A 16938-nucleotide genomic window follows, 5' to 3' on the forward strand; every position below is an offset into this window, starting at 1 on the left:
TGCCAGCAGTGAGAACTTACATTGCCTCATTTCTCTGAGCTCCAGCTTTCTGGTCTGGAAAATGGAGATATCAGAACCTTCTGCTTATTCAACATCATTACATTGATGATGAAAAGAAGTAGTGGGAGCAGCCTAGGTGTTCCTCAACAGGAAAATGGATAAACAGAGACATAGCCACACAACAGAATATTATTCAGCAACAAAAAAGAACAAATTATTTACACATGCAACAACACAGATGATTCTCAAAAACATTATACTAAAGGAAAAAAAAGACAGACGTAAAAGACTGCATGATTCAATTTATATGAAGTTTTCCAGCAAAAAAAGCTAACCAATAAGGATAGAAATTAAGATAGAGTTGCATGGGGAATTGACTGAGAAGGGGCATGAGGAGATGGGGTGATGGAAATGTTCTATACATTTGATAGAAGAAGCGTATGCATTCGTCAAGAATGATTGAATGCAGACTTAAGATCTACACCTGTCACCATATGTAAAGTGTACCTCAATAGAAAACATAATACAATTTTAAAAGCTTTGTAAATAAAAGAGCTTTGTACAAATGGAGAATTCCACAGTTGCTTTACCAGAATACTGGTCCTCTTTACGTGACGGCTTGGTCGGACAACCTCATATGAGTGACGCGCGGTGGCTCCAAAAAAAATGCACTTAACTGAGGTTACTCTCTTTTATTATCCAAAGTTTATGATTGGATCTGAACATAGGGATTTCTGAGGAAAGCAAATAGCATACAAATAAAGCAACACTAAGTTTAGAAATAATGAGTCATATTCTAATAGCGAAGTGGCATATGGGCCATTCCACAGCACATACACATTTCCTCTAAATCAGACTCCCTACATTTCCATAGGAAAGGGAAGTTGCTATTTAAAATTTAGCTCGAGAAAAGCAAGCAGCAATAAAAAGAATAATGCCATTTGTATTGAGTACACCAGCCTCTTCCAAAATGTTCTTGTTTCTGCTCACAACTGCCCTGCAAAGCAGAAAGCATTATCTCCATTTCAGAGATAAGAAAATCCAGGCTCGGGTGTGACTAAATTACTTGCCAGAAGACACACACCAAGAAGTCAAACCTGTGTGTGTCTGACTCTATAGCTTCTTTACTCTATCCTGACAGATTATATATATTTTCCAGTCACACTTATTGCTCTAATTAGTTATCTTCGCAGTTGTAGGTAATTTTCTCATTACACAATAGTCATAGAAGTAATATCTAATGTTTATTGAGTATTTATCAAGTGTCAGGAAGTTAACATGTATTAAGGCATTAAATGCTTAAAATTTAGTAAAAGGGAGATATTATTCCCAGCCTGATTTACAAATGAAGAAACTGACCAAGAGGAGGATAAGGGCTTTCCCAAGGTCACACATGGAGCAAGTAGCAGAGCCAGTATTTGTGCCCAAGCAGCCTGGATTCAAAGGCCACGTGATCAGCCCAACCATTGCACTGTCTTTTCTCAATGGGTGAGAAACCCAAAGTGCAAGGCATTATACAATAGTACTCAAACCTTTATTTCAGAAAAGAGTAGAACATTTTCAACTTTTCTAGGAAAGGTCGGCAAGCAGAAGCAAGTTCAAGATTGTAAAACAACGTACATCTACTATTTCTGTCTAACTCATAGTAGCAGTTGGGGCTATCAGTGTATCTATAGTAAATGCAAAGACAACAGAACTTTATAAATCCTAAAAAGGTCACAAGGTCAGGACATGACACCATCATGATTGAGCATCGTCTAGAAAATTTCATTCTGGTCCAAAGATTCACCCCAAAGCCTCCAAAGAGTGTGTCAGATTCTCAGAGTAACAGCTCACTGTGCAACAATGGGAGTAGAAGGAGGGGCAGAGGAAGAGAGACTGTGAGCTTGAGAAAAGAAGAAACCCGGGGGCTTCTGATACTCTCCTTTCTCTTCTTCTTCCTACAGAAGTACTGATCTAAGGCTCATATTCCTATTACAGGGTTCTCAAATTTTAGCACGCATCAGAACCACCTGGAGCAGGGGGAATTTCTAACAAGTCCCCACGTGAGGCTAATGCTCCCGGTCTAAAGACCACACTTTGAAAATCACTGCCCTGGGGACTTCCCAGGTGGCGCAGTGGTTAAGAATCCACCTGACAATGCAGGGGACACGGGTTCGATCCCTGGCCCGGGAAAATCCCACATGCCGCGGAGCAACTAAGCCCGTGTGCCACAACTACTGAGCCTGTGCTCTAGAGCCCACGAGCCACAACTACTGAGCTCACGTGCCACAACTACTGATGCCCACGCAACTAGAGCCCATGCTCTGCAACAAAGGAAGCCACTGCAATGAAGAGCCTGCATACCACAACGAAGAGTAGCCCCGCTCACCGCAACTAGAGAAAGCCTGCACACAGCAACGAAGACCAACGCAGCCAAAAATAAACACATTTATAAAAAAGAAAATCACTGCTCTGTAATATTAATCCCTCCCAAGCCTCTGCTTAAGTATCTCCAACCACAAAGGACACTGAAGTGAGATTAACACTGCCCACTCAACAAAGCACGAGGTTATAATTTTACTTACTAACCATGAGGAAATGCTACCAAATGTTAAAGTAGAAAAACACTTTATAATAATAAATTCTAAACATATCTATTTCTGAAATACACACAACAAAAGTTGCTATATTTCACTAAAAAATAAAAGGTCATACTTTATTTTTCTTAATGACTACCAGAAATCCCAGGTCAAAATTTTCCACGTGCAATGTTTATGCCTGATCAGAAGAAAACCCCTGCAGACCCAGAGGCTAACGCACAGGTTCTGTGTAAACGTTGACAGCCAGAGTCTCAGTTGAGCTCATTTAGCTTAACAAGTCTCTAGCTCCAGTTCACAGTGAGCAGCAGAGATCAATAAAAGCTCTATAATGCTTTTCCATTAGTCTCCAGACTTTCTTTGCTCAAAATGATAAAGGATGAGTAAGGGTCAATAGTGCGATAGACATAACCTAGAGCTGCTCATTAGAGCTTACTACATTTACATAGAATTAAGTGACACATTCTAGGGGGTTTCTGTGTTTTTCTGGGGTCATTTTGGAGAGATCCCTCTTCCCTGATTTATCACCAATTCACCAAATCCTAGGCTGAAAGGGGTCTTAGAAACCGTTTGATTTAACTTCTCATCAGCCTATGTTGTAAGATTCTTGCCTACAATGCTCTTAGGAGATGTAAGTATGACAGTTGTCAAAAAGGTGAAGACATGGACTTCCCTGGTGGCGCAGTGGTTAAGAATCCGCCTGCCAATGCAGGGCACACGGGTTCGAGCCCTGGTCCGCGAAGATCCCACAGGCTGTGGAGCAACTACGCCCGTGCAGCACAACTACTGAGCCCACGTGCCACAACTACTGAAGCCCGAGTGCCTAGAGCCCATCCTCTGCAACAAGAGAAGCCACTGCAATGAGAAGCCCCTGCACCGCAACGAAGAGGAGCCCCTACTTGCCACAACTAGAGAAAGCCCACGCACAGCAACGAAGACCAAACGCAGCCAAAAATAATTTTTTTAAAAAAAGGTGAAGATATGTCAACAATTGGTGAATTGAAGGCCTTATGAGTATTAATTATATGAATCTTGCAACTTGTCTGCTGATTTCAAATTTTTCAAAATAAAATTTTGGGAAAAAATGTGGAGAAAAAAAAGGTGAAGACAGAAATCTTCAAGACTTCTCATTCAGAGCAATTTTACCTGGCTTCCTGACCTATTCTTCAATGATAGGATTATTGTTTAAAATAAATCCTTCAAAACTATGGTATCTAAAACAGGCTTGGAAGGGAGTCAAAATTGCTCAACTAATTTACGTCACAAAAATAAAACTCCGTGAAGGGAGGAAATCAGCCTGTTTGTCACCACTGTATGCCAGAGTGGGCACAGCTGGACATAAGTTCTCAATAAATATTAATTGGATAAATTAATGAGTGAATGAGACCATCATAGGTATTCATAGCTGTAATAACATTTTGTAACTTTCCAGAATAACCCTAAATGACTTGTTCGATCGCTGAGGATCCCACAATCCTCAGATTGGGCTTGAGATCAGAAAGAACTGTGTTTTATACCTAAAACACCTGCTAGAGATACCAAAGGGACATTTTAAAACAGTCAGAGGAAATTTAAAGTGTGTTAAGCCATGGATGCAAATATGAAACTTTAAATTAGTGTTGTGAAATTTTTTGAATTTTTAATTTTAGTTGGATCCTAACAAGACTATCTGCATATATGAACATGAAATCTACTGAGAAAGAAAATTGAAGCCTTAGTTAACACATTTAACTTTAGATTGTAATTTTCCCACTTAAAAAAAAACTTCCAGGGCTTCCCTGGTGGCGCAGTGGTTGAGAGTCCGCCTGCCAATGCAGGTGATACGGTTCGTGCCCCGGTCCGGGAGGATCCCACATGCCGCGGAGCGGCTGGGCCCGTGAGCCATGGCTGCTGAGCCTGCGCGTACGGAGCCTGTGCTCGGCAACGGGAGAGGCCACAACAGTGAGAGGCCCGCGTACCGCAAAATAAATAAATTAATTAAATAAACTCCCGCAATTTTTATTTAATTTTCTCCTGAATTAAACTTTGATGCTTACTATGGAAATGCAGTTTCATGACAAAAGTCTTCCCCTTCCTATTATTTGTGATCTCTAGGAAACTCCTAAATAGAAATGTGGGACCACTCCATCTCCTCCAAAGAAATGTGATTATCTATGTTAATGAAAGATAAGTTTAACATGAAATAAAACCCAAGTAATTCAAATATTTTACTGCAAGTATTCATGTTACCCCCTACCTATTTTTACCAGAGCTGCTGGCAAATTAAAAACTAAAACAAACGAAAACAACAACTTTTTAAATATTACCTCTTATTTACTAGATAGGTCACTTCCTGACAAGCAACTTGCTCTTTCATTCCAACATCAAATTCAGAAGTCAAGCTTGTGGCTCAGCAAAATTGCAAATTTCATGGACCGCTAGAATGATCTGAACATAGAATTAAAAATGTTACATCCACATTTGCCTAGGGTCTATTTCATGGCCTTCATTAAATGTTTACCTTTCCTTTATATTCACTGGTTTGACTCTTAAACAATTGATAGATAACAGGTATGTGGTTAAGAGCAACTCAACTCACCTCTTCATCTACAAGTTCTTTTGTGTTTAACTCCCATTTCAGAACCCCCCTGTCCCTCTACTTACATTTTCCTACAGAGAAGAAAAATCCTATTATTTTTACTGACTACCTCGGGGAATACTTCCTGGAATATAAAGTCATTTCTTTTTTAACCATTTATAATTAAAATTTCTTCATTTGGGGTCCAGACAGCCATCATTATCCATCCAGTTCAGACCTGAAAAGCATCAGTCAATCTCGATGGTTTCTTCTAGGTCACAACGTCTGATACTCTTGATAACAGGCATTCCTCTTAATGCACCTCCTGTTTTCATCATCAAGAAACTCTCAGTGGGCCTTTTTTCCCCTTTCTAATGAGAGTTGTGACATTAGTAACATGTAGCCAAGGCTAGTACCCTTCTCTTGGTCCATTTGCCTGACCTTGACAATGTCTTCCTGATTGGTAAGTGTTCCCAATAAATGCTAGATACCCATACACTGCTCTCATTTCAACCACAGTAATTTAATACCTGTTTCATCCCATCAGAAGCTTCTTTATCAGATGCTCAACCATACACTTAACTGGATGCTCAATTCTAAAGCCCGGATCAGAGACCGTTCTAGAAGGTGTCAACTCGTAAAAGAGATCTGTACCTTTGAAATACAAGTAGAAGAGAGAGTCTACAAGGTTTGCCACATCTTTAACTCCATCTATGGTAGTTAGACTTTAACTTTCATTAAGTCAAGGTTTTTGTATCCTCACATCAGTGAGTCACTGAAATGTGGCATGAAAATAACTGTAAGACTTTTTGCAAACACTTTGCTAATTTAAAAGTTCAAGAAGGGGCTTCCCTGGTGGCGCAGTGGTTGAGAGTCCACCTACCGATGCAGGGGACACAGGTTCGTGCCCCGGTCCGGGAGCATCCCATGTGCCGCAGAGCAGCTGGACCTGTGGGCCATGACCGCTGGGCCTGCACGTCCGGAGCCTGTGCTCCGCGGCGGGAGAGGCCACGGCAGTGAGAGGCCCACGTACAGCAAAAATTAAATTAAATTAAATTAAAAAGTTCAAGAAAGAAATACACCCCAGAGTGAAACCTTATTTTAGCCCTAAAGGAGCTGGATGATATGACAATATACATTTTTAATGTAATTCAATAAAAATCACTTAGTGCCATCCCCCATTTTCCCCTGAACTTCTCAATATGCTTCTTGGTCTAAAAGCTTTCAGAATTAATACAATACTAGAGGAAAATGTTGAATTGTGCTTTAATTTTATATTTGACATGGACCGAGTATCTTTGGCCATGCCAATTAACCTCCTTGGCCTTAATATGTCCATCAGTTAACTTTCTTATTAAATGGGGTTATACTTGTTCTGTTTCCTTAATGGGATGCTGTAATAGAAGGAAAAATATTGTGAACTTTCTATAAATATAAAGTGTATTTTCTCAATTTACTTCAATAAGCACAGGGATTGACCATAATGCAAGACATTAAGCCAGGTAGGAAGGATGCTGGGTTAACCAAGACATAATTCCTGGACATTACTAAGCTTTATTCATATTTGGGGTTTAGAATAAGAGTTTAATAAAAGAAGTGCAAGACGTGTACACTGAAGATTACAAGACACTGTTGGAAAAAAATTAAAGAAGATCTAAATAAATGGAAAGACAGCTCATGTTCATGGATAGGAAGTCTTAATATTGTTAAGATGGCTTACTCCCCAAATTGACATATAGATTCAATCTGTAGAAAGGGATATAAAATCCCTATCAAAATTTTAGCTGCCTTTTTCACAGAAATTGACAATCTGCTTCTAAAATTCATATGAAAATGCAAGGGATCCAGAATAAGAGAAGAACAAAACAGGAAAACCAATACTTCCCAATTTTACAATCTTTTACAGTAAACCTACAGTAATCAAAACAGTATGATATTACATAAGGCTATATATATTGATCAAAGGAATAGAATTGAGTGTCCAGTAATAATCCCTTACATTTATGTTGTCAGTTTGGGCTGCTATAACGAAAATTTCATAAACTAGGGGGCCTATAAACAACAGAAATTTATTTCTCACTGTTCTGGAGGCTGACGTCCAAGGTCAGAGTATTACTATGGTTGAGTTCTTAAAAGGGCCCTCTTCCAGATTGCAGACTGCTGACTTCTTACTGTGTTCTCACAGAGTGAAAAAACAGCTATCTAGCTCTCTGGTCTCTTTTTATAAGGGCACTAATCCCATTCATGAGGGAGCTACCTCTTGCTCTAATCACCTCCCAAAGTCCCTAATTCAAAATACTATCACACTGGGGATTAGATTTCACAGTATGAATGTTGGGGGACACAAACATTCAGTCCATACAAATGGTCAGTTGATTTTGGCAAGGGTGCTAAGACAATTCAATGGAGAAAAGACAGTCTTTTCAACAAACTGTGCTGGGACAACTTGATATCCACATGCAAAAGAATGAATTTGGATACCTACCTCACACCATGCACAAAACTTAATTCAAAATGGATCATACACCTAAATGTAAAATCTAAAATTCTAAAAATCCCAAAAGAAAACATAAGAGTAAATATTCATGACCTTGGGTTAGCAATGGTTTCTTACATACAACACCAAAAGAACAAGAGATCAAAGAAAAAAAGATAAATTAGACTTTACCAAATTATTAAAAAACTTTTATGCTTCAAAGAACAACATTAAGAAAGTGAAGGTGCTTTGTGACCACCTAGAGGGGTGGGATAGGGAGGGTGGGAGGAAGACGCAAGAGGGAGGGGATATGGAGAGATATGTATACATATAGCTGACTCACTTTGTTATACAGCAGAAACTAACACAACATTGTAAAGCAATTACACTCCAATAAAGATGTTAACAAAATAAAATAAATAGAATAAAATAAGAAAAAAGAAAGTGAAAAGACAACCCACTGAATGGGAGAAAATGTTTTCAAATTATATATGGACAAAGGACTTATATCCAACTCAACGATAAAAAGATACAATTAAATAACCAAATTTAAAAGATGGGCAAAAATTGAATATACGTTTGTCTAAAGATGTCAAATAATGAATTAATTTATGAAAAATTGCTTAGTATCATGATTCATTAAGGATATGCAAATCAAAACCACAATGAGATGCCACTTCACACCCACCAGAATGGCTAAAATCACAAAGACAAACAATAACAAGTGTTGGCCAGGATGTGAAAAAAATTGGAACCTTCGTACATTACTGGTGGGAATGTAAAATTGTGCACCCACCTTAGAAAATAGTTTTGCAGTACTTCAAAAAGTTAAACAGAGTTATGACCCGTGAAAAAGTTAAACAGAGTTATGACTCAGTCATTCCACTCCTAGGTTTATACAAAAGAGAAATAAAAACATACATCCACCAAAAAATGTGTACAAAAACCTTCACAATACCTCAAAAGTAGAAACAACTCAAATGCCCATCAAATGATGAATGGATAAATCAAATGTGGTATAGTCACACAATAGAATATTATTCAGCAATAAAAATGAATGGATAACTGATACATGCTGTAATAGGGAAGAACATTTTGTATTCTATTACAAGTTAATCACTAAAGGGATGTTGCCTATAAGCTTAAATTATACATAAGGGTCCATTGCTGGGAACCCTGCTCCCTCTGTAATGAGCATTAAGCTAAAATACCTTTGTTTAGCTCACAGGAAACATCCTGACCAGGTCCAGCTGTGAATGACTGCAGGGAGGAAGAAATGAACACATCCCTTTTGGAGGCTGATGGGAACCAGGAAGTGTTTGACTTTACTCCCTCCCCTTTTAGTATAAAAGGAGCCTGAATTCTAACTCAGGCAATATGGTTCTTTGGGGCACGAGCCTAACATCTCCTTGGTTAGCTGGCTTTCCGAATAAAACCCTTATTCCTTGCCCCAGCAACTCGTCTCTCAATTATTAGCCTGTCGTGCCGTGAGCAGTATCAGCTTAGACTCAGTAACAATGCTACAACATAAGTGAACCTTAAAAATGTTATGCCAAATAAAAGTAATCATTCACAGAAGACCACATATCGTATGATTCCACTTATATGAAATGTCCAGAATAGGCAAACCTATAGAGACAGAAAGTTAAGTAGTAGTTGCCTAGGGCTGGAGGTGGGGGTGAGAAAATGGGACATGACTGCTAATAAATATGAAATTTCTTCTTGGGGTCATGAAAATATTCTGGAATTAGGTAGTGATGATGGTTTCAAAACTCTGTGGACACACTAAAAACCACTGAATTGCATCTTATAAATGAGTGAATTAAATGTATGTGAATTATATCTCAATAATGCTGTTTTTAAAAAAATAATAGGTAGAAGAAAATGACAGCCATTTAAAAAAAAAAGATGAAGTGGTCAATATAAACTTTTAGTGGCTAGTTATGGTGAGATTCTGTTTTAATTTACACAGGTAATGGCATGCTGTATCTGCCTGATATTTAAAAGTCTAGTCCTGCTGGGAAGAATTTCTTGGTTGATTAATACATGGTTTGTGAGATGCTTCACCAAATTCTCCTGATGCCTCGCATAAAGCTGTCATACAAATTTCAAATACAAGTCACTAGATTAGATATTAGAGACTGGGACAGATGACCCAAAGAGGACCACGGCTTCATTTCCAGTTGCCATTGTGTTTCCATGAGCTTCTCTTCCTGCTGTTTACTCTTGACATCTGCATTTTCTTGTTGCCTTATTTTCACTCTGGATTTGTTCTTTTTATCCCTAATACAATCTTGGCCCCCAAATTTAATTTCACAGTAATTAAAAATAACTTCACAATGAATGCGAAATTCTCCACAGAAAAATGTCACAACATTACAGCAGCTATGAACTTGAGTCAGAGAAAGAGGTTTTGTTGAAGATGGGAGACAACTCACTCAATGGGGGCAGGCAGTGATGGGGCCGGAGTCCTCCCTTTCTCATTACATAGCTATTCATTGTAGCTGAAGAGTCTTACTCAAACTGATTAAGGATAAGAAAAGAAGTCAAATCAAAAGCCTTAAAAGAAGCAATAAATCCCTTAGCAAAGGAAGGGTGAAGTAAGTTTGTACTGGGAGAGAGGCAGTCATATGTCAAAATCCAAAGCAAAATGGTTGGATCAATCCAAATTTTTGGCCACTGTGACGATCAATTTTATGTATCAACTTGGCTTCACCATGGGATGCCCAGAAATTTGTTCAAACATTATTATGAATGTGTCTATGAGTGAGGGTGTTTCAGGGTGAGATTAACCTTAGAATCTATAGACTGAGTAAAGCAGATTGCCCTCCCTATAGTGGATTCTTTTGAAGGCTCATCCAATCAGTTGAAGACCCAATAGAACAAAAAGTCTGAGTAAGAGGTAAAACTCCTCCTACCTGACAGCTTGAGCTGCAAGCTGATCTTTTCCTGCCTTCAGACTTGAACTGAAATTCAACTCTTTTGGAGTCTCAAGGCTGCCAGCTTTTGGACAGGAATTTACACCAACAGCTCTCCTGGGTCTCCAGCTTGCCAACCTTAGATATGGGGACTCCTCAGCCTCCACAGTCATGAGTGAGCCAATTTCTTATAATAAATATCTCAATAGATATGTAGATAGATAGATAGATAGATAAATTGGTTCTGTTTCTTGGAGAACCCCGGCTAATACAACCACTTTAGACCAATCCGTATCTCAGATATTGAGAGTTCTCGTTATTATATTTAATCCATCAATCTTTCTCCAAAATAGGAAGTTTTCATCTGTAAGCTAATTTCTACTTTCTAAACCTGAACATTCTTATTTTTTTATCAACTACTGTTTTAGCAAAAGTCTTTTATAAAGATGGGGGAAGTAAAGAGTTCTGTTCCTGAATATGTGATACTGAATTAAAGTATGTTTTATGTTGGTCTGAAACATTAGGGTAAACAATGGGTCTCTCTAAAAAAAAAAAAAAAAAAGCTCATAGACAATACAGTTGAGTGAGTCATAGTTACGGGCACAAAAAGGGAGGACGAGGAGAAGATAGGGAAGAAGAATCGTGGGGGAAGGGAGGGGTAAAGGGAAGGAGGGAGGGACTAATATTCCTGACAGACTAGTTTAAAACTATATACGTTATAAAAATAAAATATTTTTAAAGTGAAATCGTCATATTTAGCATTGTCTAAGGGCCAGACACTGCACTGATTTACATGAATTATAATCTCATTGAACTCTGCAGACAATAGTAGTGAACACTTATGGAACATTTTCTCTTCTACATGCTTTTTGTATATTAACATAAATAATTCAACATGGTTATTATCCTTTATGGCAGATGAGGAAACTGAGGCTTTAGAGAGATTTAAGTTAGCTCTCCTCATTCACGAAAGTGGTCACGTTGGGATTTAAATATGGGAAGTTTGGCTCCAACATCTGTTCTCTTAACCTGCACAATACAGCAGGTTAAGTGTCACCTAAAAATAGTTACCACCTCTCTGATTCTTGGTTTACTGTCTATAAAAATAAAATAAAAGCTCCTACCTTGCAAACTTGTAGTAAGAAAAAGAGATGATTGTGGAAAACCTTGGTGATTGTAGTTCAATAAATGATAGTCATTATCGTCATTATTCTTCTTTTGAAGTTTGGCAGAGAGCTCAAAGACCCCAGCCATACAACTTTCCTATTTTGTTTGTTTGTTTGTTTCTAAACTAACAGGGCTAATTAATGAAGAAAATAAAATTCTATGTGGATAGAGAGAAACTGAAACAAAAGAATTGTTAGGATAATGAAGGATATCCTGTGCATCTTTATAACAACATAGCCAGGAGGGGAAAAAAACGTTTTCCATTTTACAGGAAAACAGAATTATCCACTTTTTCTGAAATAAATAAATAAATAAATATAAAATTACTAAAGGGACTTAGCCAAAGGTATACCGCTAGTTGGTGACTCAGCGAAGACTAAAATATGTAAGTTTCATTAACATATGACAATCTTTTCAAATATCTTTACAAATCTATTGAGTGTTATGAAGAGTTCTACTCTGGGAGAATAATAACATTTTATGCCACTGTCGACAGGAAAAGAAAAAACAAGAAACACACAACCTAAAATTTGCAAGTTATGTTTTATTCAGTGACTGTACTGAGGACTATAGCCTGGGTAGACAACCTCTCAGATAGCTCTGAAGAAATGTTCCAAAGACGTAAGTGAGGAGCCAGGATATATAGGAGTTTTTGCTGGGAAAAAACAAGTAGTAGAACATCAAAAGTTACTGCTAATCAAAAAAAAAAAAAAAGACAAAACCCCCCCAGACTTCTCAAGTTAATGATTCTAGTGCTTTTCTATGTACAGGAAGATGCAGGAGTCTGGGCTCACTGAAATTATTTCTTTAATATGCATCTTAATTATCTAGAGCCAGTATCCTGTTTTTCTCCATCCTGAATTCCCCTCAGGGCGCATCAGTGGGGCAGCTCCAGTGGCTGATGGAGGGCAACATTGTTTACTGAAATGAAAGGCAACACTTTTTTTGTCACGCTATCATAAAAATAAGTAGTGCTAATCTAACAAGGTTTAAAAAAAATAAGGAAGGTTAATCTGCACGTAGTGAAAGCAAACCAGAAAGAAGTAAATAAAATTTGCTTCAGATATCTGTTCTTGCTTTTAAATACTCACGTCTGTTACTGCTTTTCTTTCTTTTCCCCCTCCTGATAATAAGATCAATAGAAGAGAATAAGAGTTAATACATAAAGGGAGATATTGCTGATATAGTCAGTTGAAGCCTTATTCTTTTCTCTTGATTCCTCTGATATTCCATTGTCTTCTCTGTCTTGTCCAAATAGATGTAGATACACTTTGGACATTGTATGAAAAGGCAGCATTTGAGGCTGCTTTAGAATAAATTCTTCAGAAAATCTTTGACAAACTGGTCTTACTGCTGCTCTGGGAATTTCTGTGTTGTTCTCTTGGGGTCTCTTTATTGCTAAGAACAGCTTTTAAGGTCAAGAATTGTGCCTATTATGATACATCTCATATGTTTGTTAATGATTAATGGGACAGACAATTAGTCCCTTAATGAAATACTGCTTTTCCAATTTTTAGAATAAACTACTGACTCTCATTACTATTATGATCTTTATTCTAATATTAAAAGTAAGAATGGTTAAATGTTAGGGTCTTTCCATTAAAGACTTCAGCCTAAGCACTGCATCTCTGTTAAATTATAATCAGTGATTTGGAGCAATGACACTCAGTCTGCTAGAACACAGCCACATAGGAACATAAAAAATATATGAATTAGGAAAGAAGGAAGGAAGGAAGAGAGGGAGAGAGGGAGGGAGGGAGGGAGGGGTAAGGGAGGGAGGGAGGGGTAAGGGAGGGAGGAAGGGCAATCCTGCTTTTGCCATTCACTTTATAAGAGAGGGGCTGAGTATTTTTAGATTCATGGGTGTCTCTCCAAAGCATTCCAAAGGTACTCAGTCATCATGTTTGGATTCCTAATTGCTAAAAAGTCATGGAGGAGGTAGCTGGGTCACTGAAAGGAAGGGAAGGAAGGTAGAGTCTTACTGACAAAGTAGGAGAGATGTCTATGGACAGAAGAGGAGATCCTGAAAGATGGTGTTTAGAGAAGGAGGAGTTCGGGGAGGGAGGGGAGGAGTAGGGAGTGGGGAAGATAGAGAACTATACAATTACTTTGTAAACAGTGGCTCTTTTAATTTTTCAGAAGAACCCCATGGAGGCAATATTATTTCCACTTCATAGATGAGAAAACTAAGGTACAGAAATACTAGACAAGTTGTCTCAGACTACAGTTTCTTAGTAGAAAAGATGTTAGTAGAACCAGACTTTGCCCCAAAGTACATACTCTTTCTACCATGCCACCCTGGGCAGGTTTGGAGCTTGAGAAAACTCACATTTCAGGCTATTAATTTTGGTCCCCTGGAGGTAAGACCATTTTCAGGCTGGTCATTTTCAGTGGATTCTCACATCATGTCCTTTCTCCTTCCTGGTGTTCTGAACTCCAGAGATATTCCAAACAAACTTTCTGGGTCATAAATACAGCTTTTACAAAGTGATCTTATTTTTTTCCCTGTAATACCTGTCCTCAAACCTCCCAGGTTACCTTGAGAGCATATAGTCTTTTATTACTTTTAACTTGGATTACTTTATAAAATTTTCTACTCCAGCAAGCTTGTGTCCTTTAGTTCTTCAACAGCTGCTTTATGATAATGATGATGAAAGGCCTGGTTCCAAATGTTCAGTTGATACAATTAGAATTACTTTATATTCTTAACATTCTTACATTCTAAAAAATTTTGCCTGCTTCTTCAAATCTTATTCCCTTTTCTATAAGCTGTGGTATGTCTTAACCATTTGTTATCTCACTATTTCTAGTTATCAGCACAAAGGGAGGATCCTCTCTGTAGGAAAAATAATATTATCTTTTCTTTGTTTTGTTTTTAATATCTAACTCATCTGTGGTTATATACCACTTTTCTAATGTTGCTTGTAACTTTGTTGCTTGATTTTTTCTTGTTCTTTGCAATAAATAAGTTTTTTATTTCATTGATCAATTCTCCTTGTTTTTTATTTTTCTATTTCATTAATTTCTGCTTTTATTTATTTATTTTTGCAGTACGCGGGCCTCTCACTGTTGTGGCCTCTCCCGTTGCGGAGCACAGGCTCCAGACGCGCAGGCTCAGGGGCCATGGCTCACGGGCCCAGCCGCTCCGCGGCATGTGGGATCTTCCCGGACCGGGGCACGAACCCGTGTCCCCTGAATCGTCAGGCGGACTCTCAACCACTGCGCCACCAGGGAAGCCCTCTGCTTTTATTTTTAACATGAGTTAACACAATTTTTTGTAATTTCTTCTAAGCTTCTTGGTTTGTACCTTGTTTTGCAATAAATACGTTGTATGGCTTTTCTATACTCTCCTGATTTTATGTAGGATTTTTGTTTTTCTTCTGTTTCTAATGTAGTTTCCCATTTGTGCTTCCCTTCAACCTACGTTTAAAGTATTCTTAAATTTTCAATTGTGCTATGTCAATCAGGGGGAAATGAGCTGTGTATGATTTCTGCCACTTAAAATGTGTCCATCTAATAAGAAAAAAAGTGTCCATCTTTATTTTGTGATCTAGTTAAGTTTTGAGAATGTTCTGTTTGTAATAAAAAAAAAAAAAAAACACTGGGGCTTCCCTCGTGGCACAGTGGTTGAGAATCTGCCTGCCAATGCAGGGAATATGGGTTCGAGTCCTGGTCTGGGAAGATCACACATGCCACGGAGCAACTGGGCCCGTGAGCCACAACTACTGAGCCTGCGCATCTGGAGCCTGTGCTCCGCAACAAGAGAGGCCGCGACAGTGAGAGGCCCGCGCTCCGCGATGAAGAGTGGCCCCTGCTTGCCACAACTAGAGAAAACCCTCGCACAGAAACAAAGACCCAACACAGCCAAAAATAAATAAATAAATAAAAATTTATTAAAAAACAAAAACACCTATTCTCCATTTGGGGGTACAAAGATATACATAAAGGTGTATCTGTGTGTGGTTATATTACATATGTCATTTAAGATTATTTTTAATGGCCTAGATGCTTCTGCAAGCTATAGCAGTTTTTCCCCACCTACAGTTCAAATAATTGCAAGGTCTCATAGCCATTTCACAAACTTTGGGCAGGAAGAGACCTATTTCTATACTCCCACAAATGTACAATCACGGGGAGTATGGGGGTAGGCATGTCACAATCTGATAAGAAAACTAGATAATGAATAATGAGACCTAAAAACCAGTGTAAATAGTATTGACACCACCACAGTAGGGGCTTGGCGACCTGAACAAGTCACTCCTCAGGGTTTCTATTTCCTCATCTCCCAATGGGGGTGGTCATACTTGTGCTGCCAACATGACAAGGTTTGTCAGGAGAAGCCAGAAGATAAGGAATGTGAACAACATAAAGTGGTAAATAAAAAATATTAGCAGAGGTTGCTACTATTTAGATACAAGACACAGAAGAGATAACGACGTAAAACGGCCAACACAGATGCTCCAAGGTGCTCAGTTTCCATTGGTTCCCTTCCCTGGCCCCAACCACTTTCGGCTTCCTTTGGGGACACCTCCCCCCGGCTTGCAGTAACCCCCACCCAGTTACATGAGTCTCTCTCTTCGCTGCACCGGCAGGTTGGAATCTGCTGGAAGCGCGTTGTGAAGTGAACGGAAACCTGCCCGCAGCTAAAATTCGCGCTTCAACACAATGAGGCCGAGCGTGTGCAACGTGTCCTCCTTGGGCGATGGGGGCTGACGGGCAGATGTTGCCCGAATGCTCATTAATCAAAAGACTCTTTCGCCCCGGACCCCACTAGGTCTTGGGCAGAGTCTCGGCTACAGAGATATCGGGGCTAGGAGCCTCAAGGTCCTCTGCGCTCTCAGCAAGCAGCCGCGGCGTTCAATCTAAGCACTGTGTCCTTGGTAGAAAAGGAATCGATGGTGTTCTGGATGCTGGTTTTCAGAGAAGATGCTCTTCGCGGTCCCGTGTCTCCCCGGGAAGATAATTGAGCGCCGAGCGCGAGCGCTGGGGTCGCCGGTCCGGGAGCCGCGGCAGCCTGCGCCGCGAGTGTAGACAACGAACCTCCCAGCCCTCTCTCCCCAATTTGCCTTCCTGCCGCAGTCCGGGCCCAAATTCTCTTCACTTGTGAGTGAGCACACACAAGTTCGCTGGGCACGATCTTTCCATCTGCTTCCCCGAGGGGGTCCAGCCTTTCAACGATTAACCGCCCAGCCAACGGGGAGGAGGGAAGGTGCTGGATGGAGGGAGTGGGGCGGGGAGAGG

The 16938-nt window shown here is 39.3% G+C and overlaps 1 protein-coding gene across 10 annotated transcripts in view; it reads left to right on the plus strand.

The window, feature by feature from the left end:
* Positions 1-16236: 16236 nt before the first annotated feature.
* The window catches only part of SPTSSB (serine palmitoyltransferase small subunit B), a 31075-nt gene continuing 30373 nt past the window's right edge, over positions 16237-16938 (plus strand). For 4 of the 10 annotated variants that reach the window (XM_060298444.1, XM_060298445.1, XM_030845142.2 and 1 more), the window contains exon 1: positions 16239-16800. The gene's annotated coding sequence lies outside the window, so the exon portion shown is untranslated. Of the gene's footprint in view, positions 16907-16938 lie in introns of all 10 variants that reach the window. The other 6 variants (XM_060298440.1, XM_060298443.2, XM_060298446.1 and 3 more) reach the window with 3 other exon arrangements.

Source organism: Globicephala melas, chromosome 4 (assembly GCF_963455315.2).
Source record: "Globicephala melas chromosome 4, mGloMel1.2, whole genome shotgun sequence".
NCBI classification, from domain to species: Eukaryota; Metazoa; Chordata; class Mammalia; order Artiodactyla; family Delphinidae; genus Globicephala; species Globicephala melas.